General features: G+C 39.8%; 1 protein-coding gene across 14 annotated transcripts in view; it reads right to left on the reverse strand.

Annotated features, from left to right (window-relative positions):
• ATXN1 (ataxin 1) overlaps nt 1-13,975 on the reverse strand; it is a 405,519-nt gene that overhangs the window by 336,264 nt on the left and 55,280 nt on the right. Inside the window, exon 1 of one of the 14 annotated variants that reach the window (XM_006079295.4) lies at nt 5,335-10,637. The exons of the other annotated variants lie outside the window; for them this stretch is intronic. The gene's annotated coding sequence lies outside the window, so the exon portion shown is untranslated. Of the gene's footprint in view, nt 1-5,334; nt 10,638-13,975 lie in introns of those variants that run through there. 14 annotated transcript variants of the gene reach the window in all.

Genomic DNA, 13,975 nt, shown 5'->3' on the forward strand with positions numbered 1-13,975 from the left:
GAAGGCAATGGCAACCCACTCCAGTACTCTTGCCTGGAAAATCCCATGGACAGAGGAGCCTGGTAGGCTGCAGTCCATGGGGTCACGAAGAGTCGGACACGACTGAGTGACTTCACTTTCACTTTTCACTTTCATGAATTGGAGAAGGAAATGGCAACCCACTCCAGTGTTCCTGCCTGGAGAATCCCAGGGACAGGGGAGCCTGGTGGGCTGCTGTCTATGGGGTTGCACAGAGTCGGACACGACTGAAGCAACTTAGCAGCAGAGGCAGCATACCGCATTTTGCATTGATTTCTGCCTGAAAACGTTGAGGTTTTTTTTTTTTTTTTCCCTTCTAACAAAGTCAGCACTTGATGTATTTAAATATTCTGAGTCAATATACTATATCTGAAAGCAGTTAATTCCAGGAGTACACAAAATTAAATATTTAAATCTTTACTAGGGAAATCTGAAGTAAGAACAAAAGTGAATAATCATTAAGAAATTCTAAAGAAGTAATGGGTTTGCCTTCTCTTGTGGAGAGGAACATTTGAAGGAAAGGAATTTACTTGCAAATCTATACTGCTCAGAAGTCCAGCTGTCGTAAAAGCCCTTAGCTTTAGGTGGACCCAGAGAATTCTGACACCTCTCACAAGAATAATGTGAAGAGTTCTCTCCCCTTCTTGTTTTCAATAAAAATATGGTTTTGATTCTAAAAGCTAAGAGAGGAAAAAAAAACTAGGGATGCTTTTAGTGTAATACTTTGCCAGCTCATCTCTTAAACATCCTTGCTATGTGGATATGATACTTCCATTAATAAGAGTTTTAGGGAAATTTTGGCATGGCTTATTTACTCTTGGAGGACACTGCCCTGGGCTTATATAGTGCCAACATCACCATTTTAAAGTGGAAATGCCTCAGCGAGGTGAGGAATGGAAGTCCGTGAAACTAGCATACCTATCGATGCATTTTATTAAGTGAACTTCCATTGCAGCATATACATCAGATAATTTTGTTTCAGATTACAAATCAGGAAAATTCCTTAACATATTATTAGCGACGGTATAGTCAGGCCTCCCTATCCATGGGTTCTGCATCCTTGGGTTCAACCAAGAGCAGGTTGATAGGGCTTGAGCATCCTCAGATTTTGGTACCTTTGAGGAACCCTGGAACCAATCCCCCATGGATACCAAAGGAAGACTGTATTATTAAGTGTTAAGGACAAAATAATTCTAAGAAGAAGTAAATCCATCATTACCATCCATCAAATTGTTACAAACTCCACTTCTTTAAATATCTATTAACTTTTTGACTCCTTGAAGACCCTTCTCAAGCCTTCAATTCCCTTCAAATCCATCTCAAAAAAGTTCGTGAGATGCTATATAGAATACAGCTGTTTATTCATCTTTCTAACAACACTTTTTCCATTCTTTTTCTGTACTAAAAGTATTTTAGAGCTTTTATTAGCCGCTTCTTTGCACTTAAATTTTGGGGGAGGGGAGATGGTGGTAATCTGTGGAAAGCTAGCCTAATTTATTTTCCTTTTTAAAAAAATTTTTTTTTTATTTTTATTGGGGTATAGTTGATTACAATGTCGTGTTAGTCTCAGGTGTACAGCAAAGTGAATCTGTTATACGCACACATATCCGCACTCTTTTTTAGATTCTTTTCCCATATAGGCCATTACAGAGTATTGTATAGAGTTCGCTGGGCTATACAGTAGGTCCTTATTAGCTTAAAATTCTTATCCTTTGTTTTCTATAATTATTTTTCCCTACAGTTGCCCCTCACTCCCCAAATCTCTCATAAAAGAAACAAAACTCCCACTGGGCTTAATCTTCAATATTTTTTGGAGGGGGTTGTTATCAAGAGGATAATTTATTGGTTAAAAGAGCCAAAATAGTGCTTAATGATCATCTAGCGAAGCATATGCTTTTCACAGTGGATGAATCAAGGCAGAGAGCTATAAAGAGTGGGAAAAAACCCTATATATACAGAGGTCCACCACTGAGAGTATAGGTACTGTGTAGGGGTTCACAGATGTCAGCAGATTGCATCCTCAGAAGGCACCAGTGAGGCAGGAATTATTATCCCCATTTTACAGGTGAAGAAAGCTGAGGCTCCAAAATATTCCATAATTTGCTCTAGGTTTTTCAGTTAGGAAAGGAATGAGCACAGGACTGATCTGTTTTCATCTCCACCTCACTTTCTGTTAGGATCTTGGCCTCAAGGCCTAGGCTAGTGTTCCCCTGACTGCATCAGCGTGTTTGCGTGTCCAGTCGTTCAGTCATGTCCAATTCTCCTGTGACCCCATGGATTGCAGCCCACCAGGCTCCTCTGTCCATGGGATTCTTCAGGCAATTAATACGGGAGTGGGTTGCCATGGCCTTCTCCAGGGGATTTTCCCAAGCCAGAGCTCGAACGCGCATCTCCTGCATCGGCCGGCAGATTCTTCACCACTGAGCCACAGTGGAAGCCCATCAGAGTTTCATTAGCTTCAGATGTTTTTAATTTACTCACCGGGTGCTGCTCTCTGTAGAGAAATGACCAACCTGTGCCTTCCCAAAGGGACCAAAGACTTCTTCCTTCCAAATTTTTAACCCACTTCTAACAAAGCCACACATGGAGTAAACAGCATGTCTCTTCACAACACCCAAGTACAAATAGTGCAAATAAATAATCAAGTCCTGAGAGTCAGTGTGTGCCGTTCTCATCAATAAATAGCTTCAACCACTAGGAAGAGACCCCCCAGGCCCTGGGAAGTTTTGCCCAAGGTACAGAACGAGGTCCCTTCCTGAGTCTGTAGGGCCGTGCTGCACACACATCTCACGCGATGCTTCCTGACTGCTCCGAGCACCAGGAGCGTGTACTTGCCCACCCCAACCATCTGTCCCAAGGTCACAGCAGAGATAATGCCACAGGGGGAACAAGCGGGGGAGGGGCAGGGGAGAAAAACTACAACCTCTTGGAGTATAACTTTTAAAACCTGTGAATCACTGTGTCGTACATTTGAAAATTATATATCAACTATTCCCCAGTTAAAAAAAAAATTAAACAATGATGAAAGAGAAAAAGACCCAGCCAACAAACAAAAGTGGCAACCGGTTCCACTTCTCAGTGATTAAATTTTCACTTGCACTGCAGACTGTGTTCATTATTCCTTCGAGCAGTGCCTAGAACCTTCAAGTCTCAACACATCACTCTATCATTAGTGAGTCCCGCTGAAGAAGGCCTTCTCTGATAAATTATTGTGTTAACATGTGAGAGGCTAGAACAAAAATGTGTTTGACCTGCCCACAGGACCGGCCACTCCCTACCCCTCCCACTCTCATTCCCAATACCTAGGAGGTGATGTTTTATTGTTCCAAGTCTATACTTAACACAACACTGGGCTTTTCTTAAACAAATCAACTTTTTTCCAGAGAGGATTAAACACCTAATGGCTATGGCACCGTTAAAATCTCTGCAGCGTTTGTGTATACATTTCCCATGTTATATGATAACATAGACATATTTCAAGTAAGCAAAAATAATAAATTTTCAAGGCCAATCTATTTTAAAAAATCATCTCAATAACGAAAAAAAAATCCTAACTGAAGCTAAAAAGCTACATCCAATGAAGAAAAAAAACACTCATCCAGGTGTCTCTGGAGAGATGGTTTTTTTCAGTCCCAGACTGAATACACACAAGCTGTGTGTTGTGGGGTTGATCATTTAACTTCTCTATGCCTCAGATTTCTCATCTGTGAAATTAGAACATGAGGATAGATTAAAGCTCTTTCAGCTCTAAGATTCTGATTCTATGACTGTCCTTCCAATTCAGTAAAGTACAATATAGCGTTTAACACGGCCTGCCTTTTCAATGAAGCTAAATTTTTTTAAAGGCAGCAAAGCTCAAATAGGTCAAGAAAACACATCCAGAAAAGAATTTTTCAAAATGTAACCCATGCAACACCATGTCTGTCCAGAAATTATTAATATCTGATTTTCCGGAAAAAAAGCCCCATTTTTGTTTTATGCAATGTTTGGTTCACCACTGGACAAGAAATGACGAGCCTGTTGAAGTTCTCCTGTGTTTGCTGATCTGCTGTGTACAGCACCTCCCCAACAGAAAGGAACACCTCTATTACTCACTATTAAACTGCATCGAAAAGACTGTGGAAAACAGCTCAGAAATAAGCAAGCAAAATCTTGCTGTCAACTGTCTGAAACTGTTACAAATTACAGGCTAATCTCAGAATCTGTGACCTCACCACCCAGCCTTTGACAAATTGAGTAACTATTTCCCTGTCGGTGACTATGAAAAGAATAAAAATAAAAGGGCAGCGGAACACAGTAGGTGAGGATAGGAAAGCAGAAGGAAAAATGAACACATCTCTCTGAATTCAGAGGCAGATTCCAAGTGGTTTTCAAGGAGGGCTGAAGTCAGAAAAGCAGAGATGTTGTTGCCCTGTTTATTCGTGGTTTTTACCTTTGGCTCCTTAGAGTGAAGTCTGAACACTGTTTGTGGGTCATAGTAAAAGAGAGCTCTGAAAGCACAATGTGACTTCCAGGGAGAACTAAAGCCAGACCACACTGCGTGAGCCAGCCAAGCAGATAGTGAGAGGTGATAAGGAGAAAAAGAGGCACTTGTTTTTATTAACAGAAGCCCTCACCAACTTCCTTAGACTTCCCCAAATGAAATGTCAGACTTGCCCAATTTTGAATAAGAATCACCGGTGCCCCTTAGCAGAAACAACATTCAAACTTCAGGACTTGACCACCTAGATGTTGCTCATCGGCAATAAAATGACATGTATACGTTACATTGCCCAGGAGGAAGCAACACAGTACAGGGTTGAAAAAAAATAAAAATTCTTCATCTGATTTGGATGAAACACACAGCTTAAAATACACTGAATGACACCAAAAATGATCTGCTGAATGAAAAGAAAAGCCATTCTGACTCAAGGCAAAACAAGCTATTATTCAGCGACAGGGGCTTACTCTGGATTCCCACTCTCCTTTGCAATCCCATTTTGGTGAACCGCAGGTGGCAGGCAGGTCCCGCCTTTCAGCTTCCCTGACTGTACACGGGCTGGGGTCTTTCCCCACTTCCCTCCTGGCTGCGCCCTCCCTGCTGGTCTAGCTGGTCACTTGCACATACACTCTTTGAAGGCGCTCAACCAAGGGCCTGGAGAGGGACTTCTCTCTGTATCTGGGGTACGGACGAGAAAACACTCCCCGTTCTGCCTCTGTGGTCACTATGTTTCTGCTGGGTACTCGTCTCAGTGTGTTCTGGACTCCCTCCCCACGTCCATTCCTGCTTGAGGATGTGATCAAAGACGGGCAGAAGAGAGCCAAGTCTGAGCTTACCAGGAGATCAGGTTGTCTGGTGCCGAGCAGAAAGTCCAGAGATAAGCGCTGAATCCTGGCCATCTACAGAGCAGCACAAAACTAGTCCTGTTCCTTTTTACTGCTGCGGTTGCCATGGCCGACCCAAACAATATACCCCGGCTTCTCTCTCTCTCCTCTGGCTTCCTAACCACCTCCCACAGACCTCCAGCGTGGGCAGGACCAGGCCCTAACTCCTTGCTGATAGGAATTTAGAAGCTGGAAAGGATTTTGAAAGGGATCATACAGGAAGGTCGACCCTGAGGGGGTAAAGTGGTCAGCAGATGGTCGGTTTTTAGCTGCAGGGCTCCACTTCCCTGAGTTTCCACCTAATTCAAAGTGGAAAACAGATCTTAAGAAGGAAAAGAAACTGGCTTAAAAAAAAAAAAACACACAACTCATCTTGGGAAAATGACAATCACCTTTAAATTCTGATTTCACTACACTCAGCAAAACAAATGGGGGTTAAAAAAAAAAAAAAAGAAAGTAACATCCTGGATTTAGAATATCTGGACAGAGACAAAAAGGGAGAGAATTCACAGTCTCAGTCATGGGTGATAAGCTCTGGGAATGGCATGAATGTTGTGATTTTCTTGTTTAAAACAAATTCCTGCTTAAAGACGCCACTTAAAAAAAAAAAAATCCAGACATAGAAACCACACAGAGAGAGAGAGAAAGAGAAGGAAGATGACCCTAAAAATAAACCACAGATGAATTTTTTATAACAATTTTGAAACTAAAGACAGAGCTGCCCAGGACAGAGGGAGACCCAGCTTGGCTACTGTCCAGCTATGCAAGCCATTGCCACTTTTGGTCACTCAGGTCTTAACCTAAACAACGGGGGAAATGGAATGAAGCATCTTTAAATTCCCTAACAGTTCGAAAATTCTCTTTATGAACAGTATGAACGATATTGCAACTAGGCTTGAACAAAACCGTATGAATAAGGGAAAAAAGAGATGGGAGACTGACTCTTAACGGTGGTTATGCTTCGCCCTGGGGTTAAGGGTGACACCACCCTAACTGTCAATTTGCTTCATTTAGGAAACCTGGGCCTAAAATAATAATTACCACGACAGGGTGGGGGTGATGTCCATCACTGTGATGCTCCCGGTGTCACTTTGCACGTGAAGAATGTGCAAGTTTTATGCTCTATACATTTTACCACAATAAGAAAATAGAAATCTGCATCAAAGAGGGGGGAAAATTGTGACGAAGCCCACATTGAGTGAATGTTTTGAAGGTGGGCACCGAGTTGAAAATGAAAAACACGGAGTTGAGTTTCCATTTCCTATCTCCTTTAATTTGGTCTCTGGGGCCTGCTAAGCCCAGTTTCCACTTTTACCCGCATCTGAGAGAAATGGCTTATTTGCTGTTTCACAGAGTGGCTCCTTAGCCGTCTCTGCCTCTCTCTCCCCTTCCCCACAAAGACGGGCTGTCATTCTACAGAGCTAGACAAACGCTGCAAATCACTACTAAAAGCTCCTGCGAGGCGCTCCGTCGAAGAATCTGTACAGATCAAAATCTCAAGTGCTTACTTGCCTAGGGACTGCCATAATTTGAGGTGTTGCTTCTTTTTAAAGAATAAAAAACAGATGCTCTGAGCTGATGAAAGTAAATGTCCTTTCAACACATCCCTTCTCTAGCACTTGAAACTCTTACCAACAAGAAGGGCTTCCCACACTCAGTTCGGTAGTTTCTGCACTCTTTTTATTCTTTGAAGTAGCAGTGCAAGGTGATTCTCTACCTGGGGTCAAACGACGCCTTCCAGGGAGCCTTTGGAGGGCACCCTGAAGCAGGGTGCACTCAGGGAGCTGCCCCATCTAACTGTGACACCAAGGACATGTCTCTCTGCATCAGAGCTAGAATGACCCAATGCTTCTTGACAGGCTTTACACAGAGTCTCAAAGTTACATACACAGGCTTAGTCATTTCCAAACTTCTGCACAAATATATACCTAAGAGCATTTCTGCCTGGATCTGTAAGCACTCCAATGTGAATCAAATAAGTGGGAGGGAGGGTGATGAAGGCAGTGGCAGAGAGACCAGTGAACTGGGAGATCTAATCTCAGCCCTGCTCATACTCTGAAAGTCCCCAAACCTCCCCAGGCCTCATCTCTTATCTGTAAAATACATAAATAGGGCCAGATCATCCTAAAACCCCTACAAGCACTCATGAATACAACCACTGCCCACAGCAACCTACACAACAAGTCAAAATCAAGTAGTGAGCTCACTCCCGGGCTGGAAAGGTGAAGGGATGAAGGGTGAGTAATGAAATTAATGGTACTGGACCCCAGATGTACCTAAAACAACTAAACCTCCTGCTTTGCCCAGCTGCACACTAAGTTATGGGAGATATGTAAAGAAGTCTGCTTCTCAGGGAAGCAACCATAGTAGAGACTGAAACTGAATCCTGGACCTGAACAAAATCAAGTATGTTTAACACCTAGTTCACTTCTTTCATTCAGTAAGCTTCCTAGGTGGCTCGGTAGTAAATAATCCACCTGCCAACGCAAGAGACACAAGAAACACAGGTTCGATCTCTGGCGGGGGGAAGATGCCCTGGAGGAGGAAATGGCAGCTCATTCCAGTATTTTTGCCTGGAGAACCCTACAGACAGAGGAGTCTGGTGGGCTACGGTCAATGGGGTTGCAAAAGAGTCAGACACCACTTCGCAACTGAGGACGCACACAAGTTGCAGAGGTCCCTCCAGAGGTCTGGATCTATTTACGTGCTGGACACGTTTGCCTGGAGGTTCTGCTGGGCTCTGCTGGGTCCCCCACCATAGTGAATGGGATCATCATCCACCGAGTAATCCAAACCACAAACTCCTCCCTCTCACTCACCTCCAACGTCTGATGAGTCACCAAGTCCTCTGGATGTTGTCTCATCTCCACCTCTCCAATCTACCCACTCCTTCCACCATCACTCCAAGCTCTCTGAGAACAAGGGACCTGTCTCCGTGGGGCCAGGTGGGATGACCAGCACACAGGCCGGGGATGAGCACGAAGCAGGTGCTTCATGGCTGTTGAGTAAGCATTCCTCTGTCACCTGAATTTCTAGAACTGTTTCTTCTCTGGGCTCCCAGCTCACCACCTGGTCCCTTATCACAGCAAATGCCCACTACAATAATGGGATTTCTAAAACACGCACCTGATTTTTCATATCCTTGTTTCAAGTTTTTCGGTGGATCTGCATTCCATCCTAGATAAAACCCAAACTTCTGGGTTTGGCCTACCAGACCCCTCCTGCCCTAGACTTTGAACCTCTCTGAGGCAGTCGGGCCAGCCTGACTTCAACAGCTTCTTTAGCCCATCTGTATACCATTCTGCACTGTTTTGCTCCTTTTTGCATACGCTGCCTAAATTACTTTGCATACGCTTGTCTAAACTATCTCTCATTCTGAGAAGCTTAGTTTGAAGGACACGTGTCCTGAAAGCCTTCTCACACTCCCCTTTTCCTTCCTTCGATCCGATTTATTTTTCTTAATAAACTTACAGAGAACTATTGTGTTTTATTTACCTAGTTACTTTTAAATATTTATTTTTATTATTCATTTGGCTACACCAGGTCTTAAGTTGCAGCATGCAGCATGTGGGATCCAGTTCCCTTACCACGTATCAAACCCAAGCCCCCTGCATTGGGAGCATGGAGTCTTAGCCACTGGGCCACCAGGGAAGTCCCTTCAATTTAATTTAGATGCCCCTGCTCTGTGGTTTTGTAACACACAGGTACCACAATGCTTAACAGAGAGTAACGGTTGAATCTGTTGCCTGATGTCAGCACAGGGGTCAAAGCCCACCACACCTTATCTGATGCTTTAAGCTCAGGACCTACAGCAAAATTTGACATATAATGAGGATTCAAGAAAAATATTTGAATTAATGAAGAATGGAGGGGCGGGAAGGGGAAGGAAAGGAAAAAAAAGGGCTCAAAAGAAAGAGAAGCCCCTGAAGGGATTTGGTGCTTTTCAAAAGGTTAAGCAAACCAGTCAGTGTCGGAACCGGGTTAGGAATCCAGTCCTCTATTTTCTCTGATGCATCTTCCATCCTCCAAATCCTTCCTATCCATGTTTTTTTTTTCAAGGATCTCTACTCTTGAATTTCTTTGGTGGTCCAGTGGTTAATATTCTGATGCAGGGGGCACAGGTTCAACCCCTGGTCTGGGAACTAAGATCTCACATGCCACATGGTGCGGCCAAAAAAATAATAATAATAGAAAAAAAATTTTTTTTAAGTAATACAATTTAATAACAGGGATCTCTATTCTTTTGGACCCTATCACCTTCTCCTGGAAGACCCCCTATAGGGTCTTTACAAACTACTCTCAAATCCTTCTCTCCTATCAGCTCTCTCTATATAGAATTATATACTCAATTATCTGCCATCTAGATGTCCTACTGATGACCCAAATTTAAAACAACAAGAAATAAATAAAAATAAATACATTTCCCCCTGCCTTCTGCAAGGAAAAAAAAAGCAACGACTCAAACTAAAAAGCAAAACACTTGTTCCTTCTAAGTCACCTGAGCTTCCCTATGCCCATTCATACAGTCATCTGAGACAGAAATGTGGAAGTGGGCACTTTTTTAATTACTTAATTTTTTTTCTAAATTATTATTTCCATATCAGGATATATGTTGTGTCTTTTACATTTTGCCTCATTTAACCCTGATAAGAAACCATGTAACTGGAATTCAAGAAGGGGATAGGGCTAAAAAAAAAACAAACAGAAATTTAATATATTGGCCATTCATGCTTAGCACCATCACCCCCTCTTTCTCTCACATATGAGAAGACCTACTGATTGTTACACAACACACCCATTCTGACAGCCATTGTCTTCACTAGAAACCTCTGAAACTCATGACTATTACGCTGGGACCCCTAGGTAGTGTCTCTGTCCCCAGAATCACCCCCATCAATTCAACAGTCCACTCTGCAGAAGAATAAACTTTCTTAAAGTACCAGTCACTTCTGGTTCCCAACAAGATGGGGAAGTTGCATGGACTAGAGGTTGAATCATCTTAGAGTTATGCCCGTTAACTAATGTAAGTATTCCGGGAACTCTTGGAGGAAAGAAGGTAGTAAAGTCTCAGGAGGGGGAAAATCTCAGACTGAGGCAGGAAAAGTCTAATGGTTATGAAGTGTGGAGTGATTTGGGGAACAGAGAAGTTATTGATAAGCCTTAGAGAAAACTAAGTTTATAGAAACATAAGGTTAAACATGATAAGAATAAAATAAAATATATTCCTTCAAAACTAGCGAAAGAAAATTCAGTCTATCCAAAGAAAGGAAGGAAAGCAGTTAAAAAAAAAAAAAAAAAAAAAAGAAGCAAAAGCAAATAGCAAGTAGAAAACATAGTAGCAAGGCTAAAATGTCTTAATAAAAATAATTTAAATAAGTGAAATTGGGTGTAAAGTCAGTAACTAACAGAGACAACATTACATTTAAACTACATACAATAAGTAGTGGGGGAAATGAACCACTTTAAAGTGAAAGTATAAACCAACATTGAAAATAAGGAATTATAAAAAAGAAAATATGAACAAAAATAAAAACACAATCTAGGATAGTACTTTTAATATCAGACAAATGGAATGTAAGTTATAAAAATGACCATGAGGGATATTATATACCTGCAAAAGGAATGCTCAATAAAGAGGATTTTATGATCATGAACATACATGCATCTAATAAAATGATCTCAAAATTTTAAGGCAAAATTATGGCAAAAATCAGGTAAATTAAAAACGTATTTAGCAATCAAGAAAAAAAGGAAAAAATTCTGTATAGCAATTATCCTTCAATTAAAAAATAAATAAATTTAAAAAGAAAAAGAAAAAAGGAAAGCTAAAAATATTTCTGGGAATTAAAATACTTAACTATTAACCTGGGGAGGAAATAAAATAGAAATAACCAAATACTGACTTAAGCAACAATTAAAGTATTATATATCAAAATCTGTGCAGTGCAGCTGAAACATGAGAATTCACCCTAAGTCCTTGGCTGAAGCCTGAACAGGCTACAGCTATTAAGCCCATACCCATACAGCAGGCTTGTAGACAAGGAGAATTACCAGAGTTCTAGAACAAATGTCATAAAAACTAAAGAGCATTCATGAGAAAGAAATAATTCTAGAAATGTATGAACCTGTACACCTAGGAAAAGAAAAGAATAAAAATTTCAAATCAAATGATCTACAAAAAGGAGAGAAAATTATGCCAAAAATAAGGAGTGAGAAAGAAATAGTAAACCTAAGAGCAGAAATCAGTGAAACAGAAAATCGGCAACAGTTCATTCTTCAATTCCCAGCGAGTCTAATTACAAAAACGAGAAAACAAAATAATAATAATGGAAAAGCAGATATTGCTACAAATCCTACAAATATTAAATGTTACAAACAACTTTATGCCAATAATTTTGGCAACTTACAGGAAGCAAACAATTTTTTGAAAAATGGACACAAACTTTACCTCAACATAACCAAAAATATACGAAAACTCTGCTAAAAAAATAGGTTATTATCAGTTAAGAAAACTGAATTCCTTATCAAAATCCTCAGCACACAGTGATATACCTGCTTTGAAACCTGAATGCAGTGACAATTACGCAACGCTACACGTGTTAAAACTCAGAACTGTAACCAAAAAAGGGCATTTTGCTGTATAATATTTTTTACTTAAATTAAATACTTTTAGCAATTAAATACTTTTAGAACCTTTGCACAAAGGAAACTCCAGGCCCAAGTGTTTTCAACTATCGAATTTCACCAATTATTTTTAAAAGAAATAAAATCTTACAGAAGTGCTTTCAGAAAATAGTGAAAACAGGAACACTCGAGCACACACTTTATAAGAGCAGCATAACGCCAATACTAAAAGCTAGCAAATACTACACGGGGGTAAAAATTAAAGACAATTCTTAATGGGCATATTTGTAAAAACAATAAAATATCAGCAAAAAATTCAGTAATAGGTAAAAAGAACTGTGCATAATGATAACTTGTTCTTATCCCAGGAACTCCAGGTTGATTCAAAGTCTAATATCAATCAATGTAATTTACCAGATAGAGGAGAAAAACAATATGATATCTTATTAGAGGCAGAAAGTGAACTGTACAAAATTCAAAATCCATTGCTGATAAAAACAAACATCCCTAATAAAGCTAGAAACAAAAGGTGCTTCCTCAATCTGATAAAGGACAACTATGAAAAAGTTATAGTTAACATCATACTTCATAGTAAAAGAGCAAATTCTTTCCCTGTAAGGTGAGAGACAAAGTGTGGTTATATATCCTCACTCATAAATGAAGTTAGCAGTCCACAAATATAAGGTCAATAAAGTAAAAATCAACTGTATTTCCTTACATAACATCAAGTAATTTGAAAATGAAATTCTAAAAAATTAAATGTATCACAGTATCGGAAAAAAAAGCAAAATGCAGTTACATTTTACAAAAGACAGGCAGTTCCTTTGCACCAAAAATAGGGAGCCATCACTGAAACAAATTAATAAACAAAAAGAAATATGCTGTTTTTGAATTGGAAGTCTCAATATTGTTAATATACTTATTTTCCTTAAATTGATCCCTTATAATTCAATGCAAGCCAAACAAACTTCTCAAAGGCTTTTTAAAAAATTAAAGTCAATTATAAAATGTGTATGGAGCTCTAAAAGAGCTGGACCACCAAAAACCATCTTGAAAAGAAGAATAAAATTAGAGAATACACAACACCTGAGTTACCATGAAGCTGTTTTAGCCCAGTATTGACCTAAGTTTAGCATGCACGTCAATCTAATAAAACAGAGTCCTGAAACAACAAATATTCTCAACTGATATTTGACAAAGACATTAAGGTAATTTGATGAGGAAAGAAAACTTCCTCAATCATTTGATACATTTCAATAAATGTTTGAAAAAAAATGGAACCCTGACCCCTACCTCACACCATACATTAAAACTAATTTGAGATGTGTTAGAACTTTAAATATTAAGACTAACCCAAAAAGCTTCTGGGAGAAAATTTAGGGGAACATTTCAGTAACCAGAAGGTAAGCAAAAGCTCCACGAAGACATGAGAAAAAACATTTATCTTAAAAAAATGGTAAATTGAGACTTCATTAGAATTAAAAACTGCTTACCCAAAAACACAGTTTAAAAAAGAAAGATAAGCCAAAACACTGGGGAGAAATGTTGTAATACATACACTTGACCAAAAAAAAAAACACAAAACTTATATTCAGAATATATAAAGAACTAAATACATCAAAAAAAAGCAACCAACCCAATTTTAAAAACTGTCAAGGAATTTTAAACAGACACTACAAAAAAAGAAGATACACAAATGGCCGAAAAGCACATAAAAAGATGCTCAATATCATGAGTCATCAGGAAATGCAATTAAAACCATGTGATACTACTTCATTTAACCACTAGAATAGCTAAAATTAAAAAGAATGGGGCGGGGGGTGGACCAGATGCTGGTGAGGATGTGGAATGACTGGAACTTTCATATACTTGGGGAGGGAACATAAAATGCTGCAACCACTTTAGAAAACAGTCAGGTTCTTATAAACTTACACACCTAACCTGTTTCCCAGTAATTCCACTCCAGAGA

The sequence above is a fragment of the Bubalus bubalis genome, chromosome 2 (assembly GCF_019923935.1).
Source record: "Bubalus bubalis isolate 160015118507 breed Murrah chromosome 2, NDDB_SH_1, whole genome shotgun sequence".
Taxonomy (NCBI): Eukaryota; Metazoa; Chordata; class Mammalia; order Artiodactyla; family Bovidae; genus Bubalus; species Bubalus bubalis.